General features: G+C 36.2%; 1 protein-coding gene and 1 pseudogene across 7 annotated transcripts in view; one reads left to right on the top strand and one right to left on the bottom strand.

The window, feature by feature from the left end:
• The window catches only part of PPP1R9A (protein phosphatase 1 regulatory subunit 9A), a 326,505-nt gene that overhangs the window by 96,846 nt on the left and 202,373 nt on the right, over positions 1–27,286 (bottom strand). The window lies entirely within an intron of this gene.
• Positions 132–26,604, top strand: LOC136171029 (nascent polypeptide-associated complex subunit alpha pseudogene; annotated as a pseudogene).

Genomic DNA, 27,286 nt, shown 5'->3' with positions numbered 1-27,286 from the left:
AAGAAATGATAGTCGGTTGGTGAGAGGTGAATATGGTGGAGGAGGCAAAACTTCATAGTCCAATTTGTATAAGTGTTTCACGTGTGGTAGCATGCTGTCATTGGGAAGGACTGGGCTTGTTCTGTTGAACAATGCCAGTTGCAGGGGCTGCAGTTTTTGGTGCATCTCATCAATTTGCTGAGCATAATTCTCAGATGTACTATTTTCACAGGGATTCAGAAGGCTGTAGTGGATCAGACCAGCAAGAGACCACCAAACAGTAACCATAATCTTTTTTGGTGTGAGTTGGCTTTGGGAGGTGCTTCAGAGCTTCTTCTTGGTCCAGTCATTGAGCCGGTCATCACCAGTTGTTGTATACAATCCACTTTTTGTCGCATTTTGCAATCTAATTGAGAAATGGTTCATTGCTGTTGCACAGAAAAGAGAAGACACTTGAAATTGACAATTTTTTTGATTTCTGGTCAGCTCATGAGGCATGCACCTTTCGAGCTTTTGCACCTTTCCAATTTGCTTCAAATGCTGAATGACTGTAAAATGGTCAACATTGAGTTCTCAGGCAACTTCTCAAATAGTTGTAAGAGGATCAGCTTTGTTGATGACTCTCAATTGTCATTGTCAACTTCTGATGGCCAGCAATTACACTCATTGTCAAGTCTCTTGTCTCCTTTGCAAGACTCCTTGAACCACCCTGCACTGTACTGTACGTTAGAAGTTCTTCAGCCAAATGCACTGTTGATGTTGCAAGTCATCTCTGATGTTTCACAACCCATTTTGAACTCAAATAAGAAAATTGCTCAAGCCTGCTTTTTGTCTAACATCATTTCCACAGTCTAAAATAAATAAAAAATAAACAGTAAATACAGACTCTTAAGAGTACCTTGGACAGCAGTCGATCATAATGGAAATCAACCCTGAAGGACTGATGCTGAAGTGCCAGTACTTTGGCCACCTGATGTAAAGAGCCAACTCACTGGAAAAGACCCTGATGCTGGGAAAGATTGAAGGCAGGAGGAGAAGGGGACGACAGAGGATGAGATGCATCACTGGATGCATCACTGGATGAATGGCATCACTGACTCAATGGACCCGAGTTTAAGCAAGCTCTGGGAGGTGGTAAAGGAGAGGGAAGCCAGGTGTGCGGCAGTCTATGGGTCACAAAGAGTTGGACATAACTTAGCAACTGAACAACAAGTCACTAGCAAAACAAATAAAGCAAGAAATGTGCATTAAAATTATAATTAACATAACCACATTTATTTACAATATATTCCAATATCAAATGGCAAATTTCAACAATGCAAAAACCACAATTACCTTTGTCCCAACCTAATATTTTCCTTTTGTTAATGCTTTGATTTTATATCAGGTAGGTGAAATCTTTCACATTTATTTTCATGCATGATGTTTGGTAAAGGGGGGGTTCAATATTTTCCAAATGGGTAGCCAGTTGTTTCAATACCATGTTTTGAAAAGACTATTGTAATACCACCACTGAATTATTCAGGCACATTTGCTGAAAATAAATTGGTCATGTATTTATGTGCTGATTTCTGAACTTTCCAATCTTCTCCACTGATGTTTTTATCGCTGTGCCAATACCACACAGCCTTGATTGCAATACACTTAATCTTGAGACTAGTGCTGTGAGTTATTCAATTATGTATGCCCTTTTCAAAATTACTGACTATTCTAAGTTATCTAAATAGCTATATAAATTTTAAAACTAGCTTACCAGTTTCATTTAAAAAGCACATTGATGTTTGATTTGGGATTGCTTTGAATCTATAGATCAATTTGTAGATCAGCTCTACTAATAATATAGAATTCTCTGATCCATGAACATGGTAATCTCTACATTTACATTTAATTACTTCTATTGAAATAAAGTTGCCAATATCATGTAACAATATTATGTTAGTTACAGGTGTATTGCATAATGCTTTGATACTGCATACATTATGAAAGACCACCCTAAGTCTAGTAACCATCGGTCCCCATACAGATTTACTACACTATTACTGACTGTATTCCTTATTCTGTATATTACACCTTGACTTCCTTAACATATAACTAGAGATTTGAATTTCTTTTTTAAAAAAATATTTTTACTTTTCTTCTTTTCTAATTTATTTTTTTTATTGAAGGATAATTGTTTTACAGAATTTTGTGCTTTCTGTCAAACCTCAACATGAATCAGCCATATGTATACATATATCCCCTCCCTGTTGAACCTCCCTCCCATCTCCCTCTCCATCCCACTCATCTAGATTGATACAGAGCCGCTGTTTGAATTTCCTGAGTGATACAGCAAATTCCCGTTGGGCTATCTATTTTACATATGGTAATGTAAGTTTCCATGATACTTTTTCCATACATCTCACCCTCTCCTCCCCTCACCCCACGACCATAAACCTATTTTCTATGTCTGTTTCTCCAGTGCTGTCCTATAAATAAATTCTTTGGTACCATTTTTCTAGATTCCATATGTATGCGTTAGAATACAATATTTATCTTTCTCTTTCTGACTCACTTCACACTGTATAATAGGTTGTAGGTTCATCCACTTCATTAGAACTGACTCAAATAAATTTCTTTTTATGGCTGAGTAATAGTCCATTGTGTATATGTACCACAACTTCTTTATCCATTCATCTGTCAAGGGACATCTAGGTTGCTTCCATGTTCTAGCTATTGTAAACAGTGCTTTAATGAACAATGGGATACATGTGTGTTTTTGAATCTTGGTTTCCTCAGGGTATATGCCTAGGAGTGGGATTGCTGGGTCATATAGTGGTTTTATTCCTAGTTTTTTAAGGAATCTCCATACCGTCTTCCATAGAGGCTGTATCAATTTACATTCCCACCAACAGTGCAAGAGCATTCCCTTTGCTCCACATCCTTTCCGGCATTTACTGTTTGAAGACATTTTGATGATGGCCATTCTGGCTGGATGTAAGTGATATCACATTGTAATTTTGATTTGCATTTCTCTAATAATGAGCGATGTTGAGCAACTTTTCATGTGTTTGATAGCTATCTGTATGTCTTCTTTGGAAAAATGTCTGTTTCGGTCTTTTCCCCACTTTTTGATTGGGTTATTTGTTTTCCTGGTATTGAGTTATATGAACTGCTTGTATATTTTGGAAATTAATCCTTTGTCAGTTATTTCATTTGCTATTATTTTCTCCTATTCTGAGGGTTGTCTTTTCACCTTGCTTATAGGTTCCTTTGCTGTGCAAAAGCTTTTAAGTTTCATCAAGTCCCACTTGTTTACTTTTGTTTTTATTTCTGTTACTCTAGGAGGTGGGTCATAGAGGATCTTGCTTTGATTTATGTCATCAAGTGTTCTGCCTATGTTTTCCTTTAAGAGTTTTATGGTTTCTGGTCTTGCATTTAGGTCTTTAATCCATTTTGAGTTTATCTTTGTGTATGCTGTTAAAGTGTTCTAATTTCATTCTTTTACATGTAGCTGTCCAGTTTTCCCAGCACCATTTCTTGAAGAGGCTATCTTTGCCCCATTGTATAATTCTTGCCTCTTTTGTCAAAAATAAGGTACCCATAGGTGCATGGGTTTATTTCTGGGCTTTCTATCTTGTTCTGTTGGTCTATATTTCTGTTTTTGTGCCAGTACCATACTGTCTTGATGACTGCAACTTGTAGTATAATCTGAAGTCAGGAAGATTGATTTCTCCAGCTCCATTCTTCATTCTCAGCACTGCTTTGACTACTCGGGGTCTTTTGTGTTTCCATATGAATTGTGATATGTTTTGTTCCAGTTCTGTGAACTGCCATTGGTAATTTGATAGGGATCACATTGAATCTGTAGATTGTGTTTAGTGGTATCATCATTTTCACAATATTGATTCTTCCTAACTATGAATATGGAATATCTCTCCATCTGTTTATGTTGTCTTTGATTTCTTTCATTAGTGTCTTATAGTTTTCTGTGTACAGTTCTTTCGTCTCCTGAGGTAAGTTTATTCCTAGATATTTAATTCTTTTTCTTGGAATGGTGAATGGGATTGTTCCTTAATTTCTCTTTCTGATTTTTCATTGTTAGTATATCGAAATGCAAGTGATTTCTATGCATTGATTTTGTATGCTGAAACTTTGCTGTATTCACTGATTAGCTCTAGTAATCATCTGATACTATCTTTAGGGTTTTCTATGCACAGTATTATGCCATCTGCAAACAGTGAGAACTTTATTTCTTCTTTTCCGATCTGGATTCCTTTTTATCTTTTCCTTCTCTGATGGCTGTAGCTAGGATTTCCAGAACTATGTTGAATAATAGTGGTGAAAGTGGACACCCTTGTCTTGTTCCTGATTTTAGGGGGAATGCTTTCAGTTTTTCACCATTGAAAATAATGTTTGCTGTAGGCTTATCATATATGGCCTTTACTATGTTGAAGTAGGTCCCTTCTATGCCCATTTTGTGGAGAGTTTTAATCATAAATGGGTGCTGAATTTTGTCAAAGGCTTTTTCTGCACCTATTGAGATGATCATATGGTTTTTACCTTTCAATTTGTTAATATGGTGTATCACACTGATTGATTTGTGTACACTGAAGAATCCTTGCATCCCTGGAACAAACCCAGCTTGCTCATGGTGTAGGAGCTTTTTGATGTGTTGCTGAATTCTGTTTGCTGAAATTTTGTTGAGGATTTTTGCATCTATGTTCATCAGTGACATTGGCCTGTAGTTTTCTTTTTTTGTGTTGTCTTTGTCTGGTTTTGGTATCAGGGTGATGGTGGCCTCGTAGAATGAGTTTGGATGTTCCTTCCTCTGCAATTTTTTGAAAGAGCTTCAGAAGGATAGGCATTAGTTCTTCTCTAAATGTTTGATAGAATTGTCCTGTGAAGCCATCTGGTCCCGGGTTTTTGTTTTTTTGGAGATTTTTGATCACAGCTTCAATTTCAGTGCTTGTAATTGGGTTGTCCATAATTTCTACTTCTTCCTGGTTCAGTCTTGGAAGATTGAACTTTTCTAAGAATCTGTCCATTTCTTCCAGGTTATCCATTTTATTGCTATACAGTTATTAATAATAGTCTCTTATAATCCTTTGTATTTCTGCATGGTCTATTGTATCCTCTCCTTTTTCATTTCTAATTTTGTTGATTTGATGCTTCTCTCCTTTTTCCTTGATGAGCCTGGCTAAAGGCTTATCAATTTTGTTTATCTTCTCAAAGAACCAGCTTTCAGTTTTATTAATCTTTACTATTGTTTCTTTCATTTCTTTTTCATTTATTCTGCTCAGATCCTTATGATTTCTTTCCTTTTACTAATTTTGGGGTTTTTTTCCTTCTTCTTTCAGTTTGGGTGTAAAGTTCAGTTGTCTACTTGATGTTTTTCTTGGGTTTTCTAGGATTGTATATCTCTAAATTTCCTCTTAGAACTGCTTTTCCAGCATCCCATAGGTTTTGGGTTGTCATGTTTTCATTGTCATTTGTTTCTAGAAATTTTTTTATTTATGTTTTGATTTCTTCAGTAATGTGTAGGTTATTTAGAAATGTGCTGTTTAATTTCCATGTGTTTGTGTTTCTTTCAGTTTTTTTTTTAAATTGGTATCTAGTCTCATAGCATTGTGGTTGAGAGAAGATACTTGATACAATTTCAGTTTTCTTAAATTTACTGAGGTCTGATTTGCAACCCAAGATGAGGTCTATCCTGGAGAATGTGCATGTGCACTTGAGAAGAAGGTGTTTTCCTCTGCATTTGGATGGAATGTGCTGAAGATATCAGTGAGATCCATCTCATCTAATGTATATTTAAGACTTGTGTTTCCTTATTAATTTTCTGTTTTGATGAGCTGTCTATTGGTTTGAGTTAGGTGTTAAAAGTCTCCTACTATTATTGTGTTACTGTCAATTTCTCCTTTTATGTTTGTTAGTGTTTGTCTTATGTATTGAGGTGCTCCTGTGTTGGGTGCATAGATATTTACAACTGTTATGTCTTCGGTCTGGATTGATCCCTTGATCATTATGTAGTGTCCTTCCTTATCTCTTGTAATACTCTTTATTTTAAGGTCTATTTTGTCTGATATGAGGATTGCTACTCCAGCTTTGCTTTGCTTCCCATTTGCATGGAATGTATTTTTCCATCCTCTCACTTTCAGTCTATATGTGCTGTGAGGTCTGCAGTGGGTTTCTTTTAGACAGCATATATAGCGGTCTGGTTTTCGTATCCATTCAGCCAGCCTGTATCTTTTAGTTGGAGCATTTAATCCATTAACAGTTAAAGTAATTGTTGATATACATGTTCCTTTTGCCATTTTCTTAATCATCTGAGTTTGATTTTGTAGATCTTTTTTCTTCTCTTATATTTCTTGGCTATATAAGTCCCTTTAACAGTTGTAAAGCTGGTTACATGGTACTGAATTTTCTTAACTTTTGCTTGTCTGAAAAGCTTTTGATTTCTCCATCAATTTTGAATGAGATCTTTCCCAGGTACTGTAATCTTGGTTGTAGATTTTTCCCTTTCAGCATTTTAAATATATCCTGACATCCCCTTCTGGCCTGCAGAGTTTTTGCTGAAAGATCAGCTGTTAAGCATATGGGGTTTCCCTTGTATGTTACTTGTTACTTCTCCCTTGCTGCTTTTAATACTCTTTCTTTGTGTTTAGTCTTTGTTAGTTTGATTAGAATGTGTCTTGGTGTGTTTCTCGTTGATCTTATCCTGTATGGGACTCTTTGTGCCTCTTGAACTTGATTGACTATTTCTTTTTCCATGTTGGGGAAATTTTCAAATATAATCTCTTCAAAAATTTTCTCATACCCCCTTTCAAAAATTTTTCTCTTCTTCTTCTGGGATCCCTATAATTCAATGCTTGATATTGTCCCAGAGGTCTCTGAGACTATCCTCAGTTCTTTTCATTCTTTTTACTTTATTCTGCTCTTCAGAAGTTATTTCCACCATTTTCTCTTCCAGCTTACTGATTCGTTCTTCTGCTTCAGATATTCTGCTGTTGATTCCTTCTAGAGTATTTTTAATTTCAGTAATTGTGTTGTTTTTCTCTATATGTTTATTCTTTAATTCTTCTAGGTCTTTGTTAATTGATTCTTGCATTTTCTCAAGGTTTTTGATCATCTTTACTATCATTATTCTGAATTCTTTTTCAGGTAGTTCACCTATTTCCTCTTCATTTATTTGTCCCTTCATTTGTGCAGTAATTTTCTGCCTTTTCATTATTTCTTTTTTAACTTATTGTGTTTGAGGTCTCGTTTTCCCAGGCTCCAAGGTTGAATTCTGTCTTCCTTTTGGTTTCTGCCCTCCTCAGGTTGGTCCGGTGGTTTGTGTAAGCCTCCTACAGGGTGAGATTTGTGCTGAGTTTTTGTTTGTTTGTTTTTCCTCTGATGGGCAAGGCTGAGTGAGGTGGTAATCCTGTCTGCTGATGATTGGGTTTGTATTTTTGTTTTGTTTGTTGTTTAGATGAGGCATCCTGGACAGGGTGCTACTGGTGGTTAGGTGATGCCGGGTCTTATATTCAAGTGTTTTCCTTTGTGTGAGTTCTCACTATTTGATACTCCCTAGTATCCTGTGGACGGAGGAGCCTGGTAGGCTGCCTTCTATGGGGTCGCACAGAGATACGACTGAAGCGACTTAGCAGCAGCAGCAGCAGTGTTAGTTCTCTGGTAGTCTAGGGTCTTGGAGTCAATGCTCCCACTGCAAATGCTCAGGGTTTGATCTCTGGTCAGGAACGAAGATTCCACAAGTGGTTTGTTATGGCATTAAGTGAGATTAAAACAAATATTCAAAAATGAGAAACCAAAGGTGAACCCCAGACAAATGGCAGTTACAAAATCAAGTAAATAATAATTAAAATAATGCAATATACACCATATACATATACACCCATGAGCAAAGTCAAAACAGTCCAACAAAAATAAAGTACGGTAGATTGGCCTGGAGAACAAACTAAATAAAAAATTATATTTACTAGTTAAGAACAAAACTAACTAAAGCACAAACTGGAAAACAAAACTAAAGCAAGGTGCCAATTGGTGAATAAAGCAATGAAAATAAAACTAACAAAATGTTGAGAGGAAAGGAAAGAAAGAAAGAAAGAAAGAATAGATATGCAAAGGTAAACAGAGGTAGATGAATATTTATATACATTAAAGATTAGCTGCAAGGGGAAGATAACAGTAGGAAAGGCAAACAGTGATAAATATAGAAAAAATATAATAGGATTTTAAAAATTAAAAATTAAAATTATAAAAAAGAGAAAAGAAAAACAAACAAACAGAAGAAGAAAGAAAAAAGGGAAAAAGGAAAACTCCACAGAACTGCAAAAGCCCAATGTAGTGACTGAATAGACACGAAATTTGCATTTCTTAAAACCTTCACCTATTTAGCTATTTATGTGTGTGTGTACCACTTTGTCTTCATCCTTTCATCTCATGTTGGACACAGGTTGCTTCTATATCAGCTGCTGTTGCTGCTCTATATCTAGAGTATTGTAAATAAAGGTACAGTGAACATTTGAGTGCATATATTTTTTCCAAATTAGTTTTTATTTTCTACAAATAAATACCCAGAAGTAAATTACTAAGTCATATTGCAGTTGTATTTTTAATTTTCTGAGGAACTTCCATACTGTTTTCCATAGTGTCTGCATCAACTTACAATTCCACCAACAGTGCTCAAGCATTCCCTTTTCTCCACATCCTCATTAACACTTATTCGTTGTCTTTTTGATAACAGTTATGCTGATGTTATATCTCATTGTAATTCTTACTTGCATGTCTCTGATGACTAGAGATGTTGAGCATCTTTTCATGTGGTTGTTGGCCATATGTCTTCTTTGGAAAAGTGTCTATTCAGGCCCCCTGGCCATTTTTAAATTGGGTTCTTTGTTATTTTGATGTTGAGTTACACGAGTTCTTTGTATATTTTAGACTTTAATCTTTTATCATTTGCAAATATCTTCTCCCATTTAGTTGGCTGCCTTTTCACTTCGCTAACAGCTTCCTTCACTGTGCAGAAGTTTTTTAGTTTAATGTGGTCCCATTTGTTTATTTTTGTTTTTGTTTCCCTTGTCTAAGGGGACATATTCCCCCAAAACTGTATTGTTAGGACTGGTGTCAGAGAGCATACAGCCCATATTTTTTCCTAGGAGTTTTATGGCTTCGAGTTTTAAAGTCTTTAATCCATTTTGAGTTTATTTTTGTATATGGCATGAGAAAGTAGCCCAGTTTGGTTATTTTGCATGTAGCTGTCCAGTTATCACAATACCATTTATTGAAGAGGCTGTCTTTTCCCCATTTTATATGCTTGCCTCCTTTGATTAATTGACTATGATTATTTGCTGTAGTTGTGTGAAAAATGATTTTGGTATTTTGATACTGATTACACTAAATCTATAGATTGCCTCAGGAGTACTTTGACAGTGTTAAGTCTTCCAATCCATAAGCATAGTATGTATTTCCACTTGGCTATGTCATCTTCATCTTCTTCCATCCATGTCTTACAGTTCTGAGTACAAGTCTTCAGCTTTAGTTAGGTTTATTCCCAGGTGGTGGCTCAGATATAAAAGAATCTGCCTGCAATGCAGGAAATGCAGGTTCGATCTGGGTTAGGAAGATGCCCTGGAGCATTCCATGGACAGAGGAGCCTGGGAGACTACAGTTCACGGGGCCGCAGAGAGTTGGACATGACTGTGTGACTAACACTTATTCACAGGCATTTTACTCTTTAGGATACAATTGTAAATTGGGTTGTTTTCTTAATTTCTCTTTCTGATGTTTGGTTGTCAGTGTACAAAATCATAAAAAATTTGTGGATATTAATTTTGAGGCCTATCACTTAATTCATTTGTTAGTTCTAAGTTGTTTTGATGGTGACTAGGATTTTCTAGATATAGTATTGGAGAAGGACATGGTAATCCACTCCAGTATTCTTGCCTGGAGCATTCCATGGACAGATGAGCCTGGCAGGCTACAGTCCACTGGGTCACAAAGAGCTGGACACAACTGAGTGACTATCACGACTACTCCACTCCTCCTCCTACTACCATATAGCATCAGGTCATCGCAGACAATGGTAGTTTTAATTCTTCCTTTTCAATTTGGATTCCTTCTATTTATTTTTCTTATTTGACTGCTGTGGCTAGGACTTACAATACTATATTAAATAAACTGGCAATAATTGGCATCCTTCTTTTGATCATGATCCTAGTAGAAATGCTTTCAGCTTTTCACCATTGGGTAGATGTTGGCTGTGAGTCTGTCATATATGGCTCTTATTATGTTGTGGTAAGTTCCTGCTCTATTGTTTATCATAAATGCATGTTGAATTTTGATAAAAGTTTTTCTACATCTATTGAGATAATAAAATTTTTTCCAATTTGCTAATGTTATGACACTGATTGATTTTTGGATACCAAACTATCCTTGTGTCATTGGGATAAATTCCACCTGATCATGATATTATATATTCCTTTTAATGTACTATTGAATTCAGTTTGCTAATATTTTGTTGAAAATTGTTGCATCTGGCTTTATCAGTAATATTGACCTTGATTCTCTTTTTTGTGTAGTAACTTCATCTGGTTTTGGTATCAGGGTGATGTTGACCTCATAGAATGAGTTCAGAAGCATTCCTTTCCCTTCAAATTTTGGAAGTAGCTTGAGAAGGACAGATTTCAATTGTCCTTTAAACATTTGGTAGAACTCATTGGTGAAGCCATTTAGTCCTGGATTTTTATTTGGGGCACGGGGAAGTGGATTTTTAAATTAGTGATTCAATATCATTATTGGTAATCAGTTTGTTCATATTTCCTATTTCTTCCTCAATCAATCTTTGGAACTGTATATTTCTAGGAATTTATTCATTTCTTCTAGGTTGTCTTTTACAACCTAGAAGGTATGTAACAGTTCATAGTAATTTCTTATGTTTCTTTGCATTTCAGTAGTGTCACTTTTAACTTCTCTTTCACTACTGATTTTATTTGGGCCCATGATGAGCCTGGCTAAAGTTTACCAATTTTGTTTGTCTTTTCAAGAACCAGGTCTTACTTTCACTGATCTTTTCTTTCTTTCCTTTTTTTAGTCTCTATTTTATTTACTTTTTCTCTGATTTTTATGATTTCTTTCCTTCTACTAATTTCGAGTTTTGCTTGTCACTTCTTTTCTAGTTCCTTTAGGTGTAAGGTTTGATTAATTTATTTGAGATTTTTTTTTTCTCTCTCCTGAAGTAATCTGGTATCACTGTAAACCTTCCTCTTAGAACTGCTTTTGTTGTTCCATAGATACCGATCATTGTGCTTTCATTTTTATTTGTCTCCAACAGTGTTTCAATTCCTTCTTTGATTCCTTCAGTAACCCATTGGTTGTTTAGTAGCATATTGTTTAGCCTCCACGTTGGTGTTTTTTGCAGGTTTTTTCCTCCTTATAGTAATGGTCTCATTAGCACTGTTGTAGAATAAGATACTTGATGTGATTTCAATCTTCTTAAATTTCATGAGACTTATGAAATCCATGTGGTCTAATCTGTCATTTAGGAGCAATGTTTCCATATTGATTTTCTGTCTACATGACCTGCCTGTTGATATAAGTGGCCTGTTAATGTCCCCTACTATTATTGTATTACTCTCAATCTCTCCCTTTGTCTTTGTTAACATGCACTGTATGCATTTAGGTGCTCCTATGTTGTGTATACACATATTTACAATTGTTATATTTTCTTGTTGAATTGATCCCTTCATCATTATGTGATATCCTTCTTTATCTCTTGCTGCAGTCTTTGTTTTAAGGTCTATCTTATCTGATATAAGTACTGCCCAGCTTTCTTTCTGTTTCCATTTGCATGTAATACCTCTTTCCTGCCCTTCATTTTCAGTCTGTGTGTGTCTTTAGATCCGAAATGACTCTCATCCAGGCAGCATACATATGGGCCTGGTTTTTTACTCCATTCAGCCTCTCTATAGCTTTTGATGGGACCACTTAATCCATTCACATTTCAAGTAACTGTTGATAAGTGTATACTTACTGTCACTGTGTTTACTGTTTGGGGGTTTTGTAGTTCTTTTTGTCTCTTCTTTTGCTCTCTTTCCTTGTGATTTGACAACTGTCTTCAATGTTACCTCTGGATTCCCTTCTCTTTTCCTGCATGTGTGTGTATCTATTATAGGTTTCTGACTTGTGATTACCAGGAGGTTCATCTATAACACCAATATATATGTGTTTATTATCAGTTAGTGATCTCAAGTTCAACTATATTCTAACAACCCTGCATTTTTACTCCTCTGAATCACTTTTAACTTTCTTGTTACCATATTTTACATCTTTTTTGGGTTTTGTATCCCTTAAGTTATTGTAGACACTGATGCTTTCACTTCTGTCTTTTAACTCTCCTACTAACTTTATACATTGCTGATCTACTTTTACTGTACTTTACCAACAACATCTTTTTTCCCTGTAATTTGAATGTTTCTAGTTGTGGTCTATTTTTTGTCTTTTCTCCTTAGAGAAGTCTTTTTAACATTTCTTTTAAAGCCGATTTAGCAGTTTGAAATTTTTCAGCTTTTGCTTATCTATAAAACTCTATTTCCCCTTCAAATCTTAATGATAACTTTACTGAGTGTTCTTGGTTGTAGGTTTTTTCCTTTCATCACTTTAAATATACTGTACCACTCACTTCTGCCTAAAAAGTTCCTGCTGAAAAGTTAGCTAACAGTCATATGGGAGTTCACTTATATGTAACTAGTTGACTTTTTCTGCTGCTTTCAAGATTCTGTATCTTTAATTTGTGCCCCTCTAATTATTATAATCTGTCTTGGTGTGGATCTCTTTGGGTTCATCTTGTTTGGACACTCTGTACTCCCTGGATCTGGATGTCTGTTCCTTTCCAAGGTTATGCATGTTTTCAGCTTTTATTTCTTCAAGTAAATTCTCTGCCCTTTTCTCTCTTCTCCATCTGGGCCCCTATATCTACTTGATGTCATCCCAGAGGTCTCTTAAACTATCCTTGTTTCTTAAATTCTTTTTTCTGCTCAATCTAGGTGATATTCATTATTCTGTCTTCCAGTTCACTGATCTATCTGCATTTACTTAAAAATTTTATGTTGAATTATGTATAGATAGATAGATAGATAGATATCTTAATTCAGGCAGCAAATTTGGGTCATGTTATAGTTCCCAGTTAGTCACATCTATAACATCTTATAATATGGTATAATTTACAGTAAAGATTTGTAATAATAGAATATCATCATAATAAGCGTGGTCCCAAGGGAAAGCACACAGAATTGAAACTAAACTATTTTCTATGCCTATTTCCCTCATGTGAAAATAATTATCTACCTCATATGTCTAACAGAGTGACATAAGAATAAAATGTGGTATAGACATGAAAAGTCTTTAAGGCACTATTATAATGATGGGTTAAGTTGCTTCAGTCATGTCCAACTCTTTGCAACCCTAAGGACTGTAGCCCACCAGGATCCTCTGTCCACAGGATTTTCCAGGCAAGAATACTGGAATGGGCTGCCATGCCCTCCTCCAGGAGATCTTCCCAATTCAGGGATCAAACCAGTGTCTTTTATGTCTCCTGCACTGGCAGGCAGATAAACTTTACCACTAGCACTACCTGGGAAGCCCATTATTACGATAAGATTAACAAAACTTTCTATTTGGAAAAGGGTAACATTCAAATTGCCTTTCTATATATTCTAAACATTTGGCCCATTTTTAAACTGTCTTTATAAATGTGTTCTATTGTATGTGTATAACCTAGCAGAGAAATGAGTAGAAAATGTAAAATTTAAAGTAAGGTTATTATTCAAGTATAGATTCAGAGTATGGACATATTGTGATAGTATAATTTAGGGATTGAAAGTGTATACAAAAGAAAAGATTGGTTTTGATAGAACAAACACACTAAACCATAAACATGACTTATTGACTTTGTGCCTTGAGTGTATCAGTATTTCTAAATCCTTAATTTCCAAATATGTATAATAAATGTAACAATAACAAACAAATATTATATAATCAATATAAAAAGCTTTATTAACTACCTGGTACCTAGAGAGTATTTAATAAATGTTTTATGTTGTCTTTATCTAGGTAACATATACATTTCTATATGGGATTGAATGCATTTCAAAATACTATATGTACACACTATCTAAATTACTTATTTGTGCTCACTAATTTTAAAAGAGAGGTTTTCCTAAACTAACCACAGGAAAAAAGATGAAGCATTACACTGAATTGTGCTCTGAAAACCTTAATCTGAACTGTGATTGAAACAGGAAAGTATGGATTATATAATCACTTTATATGGAATTTTAAAAGTCATCAAACATGATTGCCAACAACCATCAGACTCTTAAAATACATGTGACCAAATAAACTGACATTTTGGTGCAATTATTATTTATATTTTAGACATTATCCCTGACTGAAATGATAATACATACTGTCAAATCATCCTGTCTATAAACTTAAAATTAAGAGGAAAATGTTTTCCTTGTTACTTTCTAATTTTTTTCCTTGCTTCAATAAGGAATGATGTGATCTTTTGCATTTCAGATATAAAGAATGAGGTGAAAAAAAACCCCTGTAATGTGACATTTAAATTAAAAACTAGGTATTTTCTAAGCTTATGACTGACAAGTAATGGCAATATTAAAATCAAAATCTATTACTAGGGTTTATGTTTTTAGCACAGCTTGTTTCTAGTGTTTAAAACAAGTGTAATGTTACAACATGAATTATTTCACAAAGAACTTCCCCCTCTCCCCTTCAAGGCTGAGATAAAGTAAGCAAAGGGAGATAAATCAGTTTTTCCTATTCTTTCCATCTATAGTCAGACAATGTCCATGTACTGTCCTATGGAGTTTAGATGACGAGATTATAAAGAACTCATCTTATTTGTTTATTGAATTTTCTGGTGAGCTGTCAAACAAAAACAAAACAACTATAAAATTCTATTTACAATTTGCTGAATTATAGTCATAAAGATCCTACATGTTTCCTGTGAATGATGTGAGGTTATGTTGAAAGATGATGATTTGATGATTAATGAGTGTTCTCTTTTTCAGAAATAAGCTATTCTAATAGAAGTAATGTTAGTCAAATATGGCTCTTATTATGACATCAAAATTTTAAATTATAATTGTGGAATTAAGCTAATCAAAACAAGGAAAAGCTAAACTGGGATGTGAGAGTTGGACCATAACGAAGGCTGAGAACTGAAAAATTGATGCCTTCGAACTGTGGTGCAGTAGAAGACTCCTCAGAGTCCCATGGACTGCAAGGAGATCAAACCAGTCCATCCTAAAGGAAATCAACCCTAAATATTCATTGGAAGGACTGATGCTGAAGCTGAAGCTCCCAATACTTGGCCCACCTGATGCGAACAGCCAACTCACTGGAAAAGACCCTGATGCTAAGAAAGATTAAAGGCAAAAGGAGAGGACAGTGGCAGAGGATGTGATGGTTGGATGGTATCACCAACTCAATGGACATGAATCTGAGCAAACTCCAGGAGGTAGATGAGGACAGAGGAGCCTGGCGTGCTGCAGTCTACGCAGTTGCAAAGAGTCGGACTCGACTTAGCAAATGAACAACAACAACAAACAAGGATATAGTTATTAGTTCTTATAAAATAAATTCTTTCATTCTAATATTCTTTAAACAATATTTATTATTTGCAGACCAAAATCTGTATTATCTTTAAAAAGCAAAATAAAAAAATCGATGCATAAGACCAGCTAACATTTTACTTGAGCCTTGGGTCACAAAATCACATGGTTCTTTTAAACATTTGGTAAAAACTCACTTGTTTTACAGTTGAGGATATTTTAAACTTTTAAAAGTTCATAACTTTTAAAATATTTGGGTTAATTCTACTGAGCAAGTGATAGCAAAAGTATATCCAGCCCCCTTCACTAAAATTTGCTGATCGTATTCAGAAGTTGAAGTCCTGCACATCCAAGCTTTTATCTCTTACTTATACTTGCAGATTCTTACATATTTTCCTCTCCATATTGGACCTAGATTAATATACTATATATTTAGCAGTTTAAAAATTTTATATTCACCTACAAAATGTTTGCTATTAAAAGCCAGATTTGAAAATTTTAACTTAATTGTAAGCATTAGTTCCTAGAAATTAATTTTCTTTTTTTAAATATAAATTTATTTATTTTAATTGGAGGCTCTATCTAACTCAATTCTGATTATAAAGAACTTTATTTATGCTATAGTTCAATTTCAAAAGAAGTAGTTGAATTATTTAAAAAACACTGCCTAACCCTAACATTAACCTATGTCAAGGACATATTTCTTAAAATACTACATCCTTTCAAGAAATGACATTTCTCTGCTTAATAGTTAGCTCTGATGTCTCAAGTTTTTTTTTGAGGGGGGGTGGTAAACATTTTAAAACTTTTAATTGGAGGATAATTGCTTTCCAATGGTGTTTTGGTTTCTACCATATAACATCTTGAGCCCCCCTCCCACCCCCTAGATCACTGGTCATCCATGAAAAAGGATGAATTTGGACTACATATATGTAGTCTATAACTATAACTCTGTTATATAGAGTGAAGTTAATCAGAAAGAGAAAAAATAGTATATATTAATGCACACATATAGAATCTATTAATAGAAAAGTGGTACAGATGAACCTATTTACAGGGCAGGAATAGTGGCTCAGGTTTAAACATTTACACACACAAATATTAAAAAGAATTTTAAAAATGTTAATTTGTATATAGTGACACCAGAAAATGTCTCATTAAGCCAAAGTCTCCTTTAAGTAGTTTCCTGAAATCCCTACTGTCTTTATTCTTCCATCACCAGTTGCTGACTATTTTCATGTATGAAAGTGTTCATCTCTCAATTGTGTCCAACTCTTTGTGACCCCTTGGACTGTAGCCCACCAGGCTCCTCTGTCCATGGACTTCCCCAGGTAAGAATACTGGGGTGGGTTGCCATTCCCTTTTCCAGGGGGTCTTCTGAACCCAGGGAACGAACCTGGGTTTCCTGCATTGCAGGTGGATTCTTAACCATCTGCCAGCAAGGAAGCCCATTTTCACATACACAAGTGTAAAATTTTACTGACCATGGTCCCAACTTTAGAGTGGCTGCTCATCTTATCTGAGGGAAAGGGGATGGTCTTACAAGTAAGGCAAATACAAAATCGACAATAACTCACGATTTCCATGACATGACATGAACATGAACATGACAATCCTCTCACTGTCCTCCATTATTTATGACACTCCACCACAAAAAGAAGGCTCTTTAAAACAGTGAAACTCTCAATTTCCCCTTGGGTTATCATGGAAACAAATATTCTTATTAAAATGATGTTAATGAATTGAAAACATTTAATATTCAATGCATTTCAAATGGAAATCTCAAATACACAATGATATTAAGTAAAAAGTATTTTTTAAAGCTTTCATATTTAGAAATGACATGCCCAGGAGAGAACCCAAAATAAATATGAGCATGTCTATAAAAAGCTCACTTAACATTCACTTATATTTTCTTTTGAATATTATAACCTCTTCCAACAAGGACAGAGGAATATTTCAGAATCTCTGATTAATTTGTTTTCTATTGTCTGTGACTACAGTTTCTATAAAATCCTAACCTTCAGAAGTGTTTTATGGCTTGATGTCAAAAAGTAGTTAAATACATTCACTGGAGATAAAAGCATGATAAATGCATAGTGATTGAGCATAAGTAGCAGGTACTTGCCAGAAAGCATTTAAAATTTAATGTGAATGGTGCTGACAAGCAAACATTCAATTTATTAGAAATTTCTCATACAGAAGCATGATTTCTACTATAGCATCACTTTCCTATAACAGCTTCCTTTCAGCACAAAGAATCCTGTCTAGAGTTAAAAACACCAACCAATCTGCGTTCTGGGCTTCCCAGGTGGCACTAGGGGTAAAGACTCCCGCTTGCCAATGCAGGAGACATAAGAGACACAGGTTTGAACCCTGGGTGGAGAAGATCCCCTGGAGGAGGGCACAGCAACCCATTCCAGTATTCTTGCCTAGAGAAGCCCTTGGACAGAAGAGCCTGGCAGGTTACATTTCACGACAGCAAAGAGTCAGACATGGCTGAAGCAACCAGCACACATGCAATCCGTGCTCCAGAGTTGATTCTTTCAAATGCTTTACAATTGTTACCATGTCTTTTAAATGTTTTCCACTTTTTTAGGCAAAAGTTTGTAGAATCTTTCATATATAGAAGGAAAAATGTTTAGACCTCTCACCATCCAAAGGTCAGTCTTTCTTAAAAAGTCTCAAGGTTTTTAGGGTTCTTCTTAAGATAGGGTATGCAACATTAACACATATTATGGAATAACATTAATCTGTCTGCCTATCCCTCTGAACAACTAGTTCTATCCAACTGGTTACTGATCACTATATAACAGACAGTCTCTAAGCCGAATTCAAGTAATCTCTGTATTCTTAGATTTATGTCCTGTGGAATCTCTCCCCTTGAGTGTGGGGTGCACTTGTTGGCTTACTTTTATCAAATGAAATACGCAACTGATAGAATGTCACTTTAGCAAAATGAAAAATGACAGACTGCATCTTGGCAACTCGCCTGGATCACTCCTTCTGGGGAATCTAGCTTCCATGTTGGGATGAATCCCTGTAGAGAGGCTCTCACAAGAAAGGTGGGAAGTGGATCACAGAAACTATGCGATAATAAGTGTGTGTTCCAAGTCATTAAGTGGGGGAGTAACATGTCATGCAACAGTAGGCATACCAACTATGCCAGGCACGTAGTAGTAAACAAGATAGTCAAGTCCCAGTTAAAGCTACAGACCCAAAACCTTGGTTTCTTAGAAGTTATGTTGCAAGTCTATGTTTGAATAAGGAAAAAAGTCCAGGCACAAAGAATTTTATATAGATATGTATTTTTTTCCTAATAAGAACCAAATAAAATATTTAAAAAATAAAAGTATAAAGCACAATAAACTGTACATATTGCTAATGAAATTGTTTGACTGCATATGCCTTTCTTAAATAAACATGATGCTCCTTCATAAATCACCATCACTTCAATATAATTAGCTAGCATAGCACTTTCAAAGTTAACTGTAACTATTATCACACATTTAAAAAATCAGTTTTACTGAGGTCAAATTTATTTACAACAAAATTTACCAAACTTAAATTGTATAATATGTATTAATAAATATGCATACAGTTGTATAACAAGCACAATAAGCACAAGAGTACATTTTGTCACCTCACAAGTGTCCCCTTTTTCTTCAATGCATTTTAAATGGAATCAAGCCGTGTAAAGCCTTGTGTGTCTCGCTTTTTACTCAGTATAAATAGTTATCAGAGTCATACATGGTGTTAAATATATTGGCAGCTCATTTCTTTGTACAGTTAAGAAGTATTTCAGTGTATGGAATATAATACAATTTGCAAATGCATGTATCAGATAAAGGACATTTCAGTTCTTTCTAGTTTGGAACTTTTGGAATGAAGCCCCTATGCATGTGTGAGTATGAGCCGTTGGGTAGATATTTGTTTTTAGTGCTCTTGAGTAAATAGCTGGGAGTAGAACTGCTGGCTGGTATAAGTGTATGTTTAACTTTGTAAGAACTTGCTAAACAGTTCTGCAGAGTGGCTGTTATTTTGAATTTCCGTGAACAATGAAGGGATGCTAAAGTTGCACCACATCCTCATCAGTTCATCCATTCTAGTGAGTGTGTAGTTGTCTCACTGTGGATTTAATCTGCATTTCCCCAATGATTAAGAGTTGAGCAGCATGTCATGTGTTTTATCTTTCCTTGGTGAAGTCATCTTGTTAATTGATTTGCAGACTTTGAATAAGGTTGTATATGTTCTTGAAACTGAAAGTGTTAGTCACTCAGTCGTGTCCAGCTCTTGGCAACCCTATGGATTATACCTGGCCAGGCTCCTCTGTCCATGGGACTTCCCAGGCAAGAATACTGGAATGAGTAGCCATTCCCTTCTCCAGAGGATCTCCTGACCCAGGGATCTAACTCAGGTCCCCTACATTGCAGCCAGATTCCTAACTGTCTGAGGCATCAGGGATGCCCATATGTGCTCTTATTGAAGTACAAAGAGTTCTTCATATCTTCTAATTAACACTCCCTTGTTAGATAATTATTTTGCAAGTACTAGTCTGCAGTTGGCTTTTTTGTTTTAAGGGTATTTTTCAAACAAATGTTTTAAACTTCGATAGTTTCATTTATCATTTCTTTTTCTTATATTTCTTGCTTTTGCATGCTAAAAGACCTTTAATTAACCTAAGATCATAAAGACTTGTGCCTGCTTTATAGAAACTTTTTGATTTCAACTGTTGCACTAAGGTCTATGATCAATCTTGAGTTAATTTTTGTACACACCATAGGAAGAAGGACACTTTCTTTCATGTGGTTATCCAATTGTTCCAGCACCATTTGTTTTTTAAAGAGACTGCAATTTTCCCCACTGAATTACCTTGGTGTATCTGTCAAAAATCAATTGTTTTATCTGTGCAGGACTATACTGAAACAATCTATTTTGTTCCATTAATCTATATTTTTATCCTTATGCTTAAACCAGACTGTTCTGACAAGTGTAGTTTTCAGACAGTGGACATACTCCAACTTTGTTCTTTGAAAAATATTAATTTCTCCAAAAAACCCTGCTGAGATTTTCACTGTAACTGCACTTTTATCTGCAGATTAGGGGTAACTAAAACCTTAACACTACAAGAGCCCACATCACACATTAGCTTTGGGCTTCTTGGTACCAGACCCATGCCCATGGCAGTTTAAAATCTGGAGATCAACAAGTCCTGTGAAATCCAGTAGAGAGATGATAAGGAAGACTATGTCTGATTCCTCCATGCCCATTCTTTAAATGCTTATATTTCTCAGCCTACTGTTGTTGTGTTATGTCTCTTCTGAACATAAACTATTTGAGTCCTATGAGTCCATTCTCTAATCAATTACTTAAAGTAATTAACATGATTAATGGAGAAATAACTCTAGAAAGAATGAAGGGAAGAAGTCAAAGCAAAAACAACACCCAGGTATGGATGTGACTGGTGATAGAAGAAAGGTCCAATGCTATAAAGAGCAACATTCAAAGGAACCTGGAATGTTAGGTCCATCAATCAAGGCAAATTGGAAGTGGTCAAACAGGAGATGGCAAGAGTGAACATTGACATTCTAGGAATCAGAGAACTAAGAAGGACTGGAATGGGAGAATTTAACTCAGATGACCATTATATCTACTACTGTGGGCAAGAATCCCTTAGAAGAAATGGAGTAGCCATCATAGTCAACAAAAGAGTCCAAAATGAAGTACTAAGATGCAATCTCAAAAATGACAGAATGATCTCTGTTCGTTTCCAAGTCAAATCATTCAATAGCACAGAAATCAAGGTCTATGTCCCGACAGGTAATGCTGAAGAAGCTGAAGTTGAATGGTTCTATGAAGACCAACAAGACCTTTTAAAACTAACACCCCAAAACAATGTCCTTTTCATTATTGGGAACTGGAATGCAAAAGTAGGAAGTCAAGAAACACCTGGAGTAACAGGCAAATTTAGCCTTGAAGTACAGAATGAAGCAGAGCAAAGGCTAACAGAGTTTTGTCAAGAGAACATACTGAACATAGCAAACACCCTCCTCCAACAACACAAGAGAAGACTCTACACATGGACACCATCAGATGGCCAACACCGAAATCAGACCGATTATATTTTTGGCAGCGAAAGATGGAGAAGCTCTATATAGTCAGCAAAAACAAGACCGGGAGCTGACTGTGGTTCAGATCATGAACTCCTTATTGCCAAATTCAGACTTAAATTGAAGAAAGTGGGGAAAACCACTAGACCGTTCAAGTATTAGTCGGTCAGTCAGTTCAGTCGCTCAGTCATGTCTGATTCTTGGCAACCCCATGAACCGCAGCACACCAGGCCTCCCTGTCTATCACCAACTCCTGGAGTTGACCTAAATCAAATCCTTTATGGTTATACAGTGGAAGTGAGAAATAGATTTAAGGGACGAGATATGATAGACAGAGTGCCTGATGAACTATGGATGGAGGTTCATGACACTGTACAGGAGACAGGGATCAAGATCATCCCCAAGAAAAAGAAACGCAAAAAAGCAAAATGGCTGTCTGAGGAGGCCTTACAAATAGCTGTGAAAAGAAGAGAAGCAAAAGCAAAGGAGAAAAGGAAAGATATTCCCATTTGAACGCTGAGTTCCAAAGAACAGCAAGGAAAGATAAGAAAGTCTTCCTTAGCGATCAGTGCAAAGAAATAGAGGAAAACAATAGAATGGGAAAGACTAGAGATCTCTTCAAGAAAATTAGAGATGCCAAGGGAACATTTCATGCAAAGACGGGCTTAATAAAGGACAGAAATGGTATGGACCTAACAGAAGCAGAAGATATTAAGAGGTGGCAAGAATACATAGAAGAACTGTACAAAAAAGATCTTCACGATCCAGATAATCACTATGGTGTGATCACTCACCTAGAGCCAGACAGCCTGGAATGTGAAGTCAAGTGGGCCTTAGAAAGCATCACTACGAACAAAGCTAGTGGAGGTGATGGAATTCCAGTTGAGCTATTTCAAATCCTAAAAGATGATGCTGTGAAAGTGCTGCACTCAAAATGTCAGCAAATTTGGAAAACTCAGCAGTGGCCACAGGACTGGAAAAGGTCAGTATTCATTCCAATCCCAAACAAAGGCAATCACAAAGAATGCTCAAACTATCACACAATTGCACTCATCTCACACACTAGGAATGTAATGCTCAAAATTCTCCAAGCCAGGCTTCAGCAATATGTGAACTGCTAACTTCCAGATGTTCAGCCTGGTTTTAGAAAAGGCGGAGGAACCAGAGATCAAATTTCCAATATCCACTGGATCATCGAAAAAGTAAGAGAGTTCCAGAAAAACATCTACTTCTGCTTTAGTGACTATGTCAAAGCCTTTGACTCTGTGGATCACAATAAACTATGGAAAATTCTGAAAGAGATGGGAATACCAGACCACCTGACCTGCCTCTTGAGAAACCTGTAGGCAGGTCAGGAAGCAAGAGTTAAAACTAGACATGGAACAACAGACTCGTTCCAAATAGGAAAAGGAGTATGTCAAGACTATATATTGTCATCCTGCTTAATTAACTTATATGCAGATTACATCATGAGAAATGCTGGGCTGGAGGAAGCACAAACTGGAATCAAGGTTGCTGGGAGAAATATCAATAACCTCAGATATGCAGATGACACCATCCTTATGGCAGAAAGTGAAGAGGAACTAAAAAGCCTCTTGATGAAAGTGAAAGAGGAGAGTGAAAAAGTTGACTTAAAGTTCAGCATTCAAAAAACTAAGATCATGGCATCCAGTCCCATAACATCATGGAAAATAGAGGGGGAAACAGTGGAAACAGTGGCTGACTTTATTTTTTGGGCTCCAAAATCACTACAGATGGTAACTGCAGCCATGAAATTAAAAGACGCTTACTCTTTGGAAGGAAAGTTATGACCAACCTAGACAGCATATTAAAAAGCATAGACATTACTTTGTCAACAAAGGTCCATCTCGTTAAGGCTATGGTTTTTCCAGTAGTCATATATGGATGAGAGAGTTGGACTATAAAGAAAGCTGAGCGCTGAAGAATTGATGCTTTTGAACTGTGGTGTTGGAAAAGACTCTTGAGAGTCCCTTGGACTGCAAGGAGATCCCACCAGTCCATCCTAAAGGAGATCAGTACTGAGTATTCATTGGAAGGACTGATGCTGAAGCTGAGACTCCAATACTTTGGCCACCTGATGCGAAGAGCTGACTCATTGGGAAAGACCCTGATGCTGGGAAAGATTGAGGGCAGGATGAGAAGCGGACGACAGAGGATGAGATGGTTGGATGGCATCACCGACTCAATGGACAACAGTTTAGGTAACGCCCGGGGGTTGGTGATGGACAGGGAGGCCTGGCGTGGTGCAGTCTATGGCGTCAAGAGTCGGACACGACTGAGCAACTGAACTGAACTGAATTAACATTATTAGTATAGAACTCACCATGATTTCATTAGGATTACTTAGTTTTAAATGCTATCAATAAAACTGAGGAAATACTAGTGGTGTTCCAACACTTTGAGCCATCCCTGAGCTTCTAATCCTCCATGAACATAGCCTCATTTGAGCTGAACCACTTCTTTAAGTGGCCTAACATGCTTTAATTCATATAAACAATGTGGGATTGAAAAATATATATATGCCCTTGGAAATCATATTAAAAATATTTGTCTTATAATTTCTCTAATATGTCAAAAATGGGACTTCTATGAGGCTTTCATTAGAACTTATTAGTTCATAAATTCAGGGACAGCAATTCCAAGTTTAATAAAGTAATTAGACTAAGCTCAGATAAAAGTGATTCTCTGTAACTGTGAGTGAAATCAACAGAATTTCACTGTGTGATTTTGATTCATATCCAAATGATGACACCAATTTCATATGCATTTCCAGGAAATAAGTTAAAAAATAAATCTTCAATGCTTAAAATATAAGCATGTCCAAATCTCAGCTTCATCTTCTTTATCACTACTAGTTTCTTATCTTTCTCCTTCCTGGCTCTTCAAAGCCATGAGTTTCATACCTTCATTCCTGATCTGTACTTAGTAGTGTGAAATATTCAAATTAATTTAGGGATTTCTTAGATATCCCTTTTAAAATATTAATTTTAAGAAACAGTAAATGTGATAGCTAGCTCCTGACAAATAAGAAATATAGAACCATACATGCTTTAAACCCTCAGTATAAAAGGTTCATTAAAAATACATGTCTAACTTTCGCATCCCATTTTTGGCTTCCCTGGTGGCTCAGAAGGTAAAAGCATCTGCTTGCAATGCAGGAGACCCAGGTTTGATCCCTGGTTCAGGGATATCCCCTGGAGAAGGAAATGGAAACTCCAGTACTCTTGCCTGGAAAATTCTATGGATGGAGGAACCTCATAGGTTACAGTCCATGGGGTCACAAAGATTTGGACACGACTGAGTGACTTCACTTCCACTTTTCACTTTTGTATTAATGTCTTATGAAGAACTACTACCTAAAATAAATTCAGAGTATTCAGGTGTTATTTCTAATAAGATAAAATTGAGAAAAGTCTTTTTACTTACATTCAATTAATTAAGACCCTGAGTTAGACATCAAACTAAACCTAGGGTTAAATAATTTGAGGGAATAAAGGAAACTAAGGGTTCCATTTTGATATTAAGATTTTTACAGAGTAAATGAGGAAATTAAACACATACCTTTAAAAACTTAATGTAGAATGTTCTGTAACATTGAGGTCAAAAAGTGGTATATTACCAGAAGAGATCACTAGGAAACAGGGAGATCAAGGAGGATTTCTTAGAGGGCAAAGGAGCTGAAATACAGTCTTCAAGATAAGTAAGTTGTAACTAGAACAGAGTATTTTAAACAGAAAGAATGGAAGAAAGAAATTAATAATCCATGTTTGAAAGATGATGACTACATTAGTAAGACTGTACTAGAGCATGAATATAGGGAGAGGCAGATGTTAAGACAGGTTTCCCTGGTAGTTCAGCTGGTAAGGAATCCGCCTGCAATGTGGAAGACCTAGGTTTGATCCCTGGGTTGGGGAGATCCCCTGGAGAGGAGTATGGCAATCCACTTCAGTATTCTTGCCTGGAAAATCCCAATGGACAGAGGAGCCTGGCAGGCTACAGTTCATGGGGTCCGAAAGAGTTGGACATGACTGAGCAACTACACACAGAACAGCACAAGTGATCAACCTGGGGGATGAAAGCCTTCTTATTAAAACGAACTTAGATTCTGCACAGAATGGAGGGCCACTGAAACTTTCTAAAGAGGAGAGGGACTCTCTTTCTGCCTCCATATTTTTTTATAAATTTCTTTATTTTTTAATTGAAGGATAACTGCTTTACAGAATCGCATTGATTTTTGCCAAACATCAACACCCGCATGCCCCCCACAAAATTCCCAGTGAAGCCTCAGAAACCACTCTTGTTAAAGAACAGGAGTTACCACAGTCCCAGGCTGAGACAGAGTCTGGGACAGAATCTGATAGTATTGAATCAGTACCAGAGCTTGAGGAACAGGATTCTACACAGGCAACCAAACAACAAGCCCAGTAGCAGATGAAATCGATGAAGAATGAGTCAGTAAAGCAAAGCAGAGCAAAAGGGAAAAGAAGGCACAGACGTCTTTGTCCAAATTTCAAGAGGTTACAGGGGTTAATAGAGTCAATATCTAGAAATCTAAGAATATCCTTTTTGTCATCACAAAAGCAGATGTGTACAAGAGCTTAGATACCTACGTAATTTGGGGGAAAGCCAAGATGGAGGATTTCTCTCACCAAGCACAATTAGCAGCTGCTGAGATATTCAAAGTTCAAGGTGAAGCTTTCTCAAACATTCAAGAAAACATACAGACTCCAACTGTACAAGAGGAGAGGTTGATGAAACCAGTGTGGAAGTTAAGGACATAGAACTGGTCATGTCACAAGCAAATGTGTCCAGAGCAAAGGCAGTCCGAGCCTTTGAACAACAGTAATGATACTGTAAATGCTATTATGGAATTAACAATGTAACCATCTGAAAAGATGACTTCTTTTGGTGTTTCAAAAGAGTAACTGAAGCTGGGCTGGAAATTTGTACTGTTTCTATTATTAATAAAGTTATGGCTTCTTGTTGGAAGAAAAAAAATAAAGACAAGAGGGACATAACAAAAGAAGAATTATTATTTCTACCCACAAGTCTTAATTCTACTACTAGAGTTATGTAGAATGAGTCAATTGCTTTTTCCATGATAGGCCTTTACTTAAAAACTGCTTTTATGTTCTTCCATTAGAGGTAAAAATGAAGACAGATTAAAGGGGGGAGAGACTGAAATCATGAGACAGTTAAGAAGCCATTTGCCATCTGTACAAGGCTTGAAATGAGTACAAAATTTTGAAGGGAAAGAAAGGGATGGTTATGAGTCTATGTAACTACAAACTTTTTTCCAACTGAGAAGTGTTCTTATAAGGTGAACATATTTCTTACTTATTTCACTTTAACATGCACTGCAAAACGAGCAGCTTCAAAACCAAGTTCTACACTGACACAGGAAAGTGCTGTCTAAAGAACAGAGGGCAATTCTGCAGAGACAATCACATTTACTGAGGGACCCACCCATGCAGCTCCAAATTTTCCCTGCACTCTTTCTAATTATTTTACATGCTTTTCCTAGGATGACACTTGAATCATTAACATAGCACCCATAGAAGTCAT

The sequence above is a fragment of the Muntiacus reevesi genome, chromosome 6 (assembly GCF_963930625.1).
Source record: "Muntiacus reevesi chromosome 6, mMunRee1.1, whole genome shotgun sequence".
NCBI classification, from domain to species: domain Eukaryota; kingdom Metazoa; phylum Chordata; class Mammalia; order Artiodactyla; family Cervidae; genus Muntiacus; species Muntiacus reevesi.
Note: the sequence above shows the minus strand (reverse complement) of the source record. Positions and strands in the feature narration are given on the sequence as shown.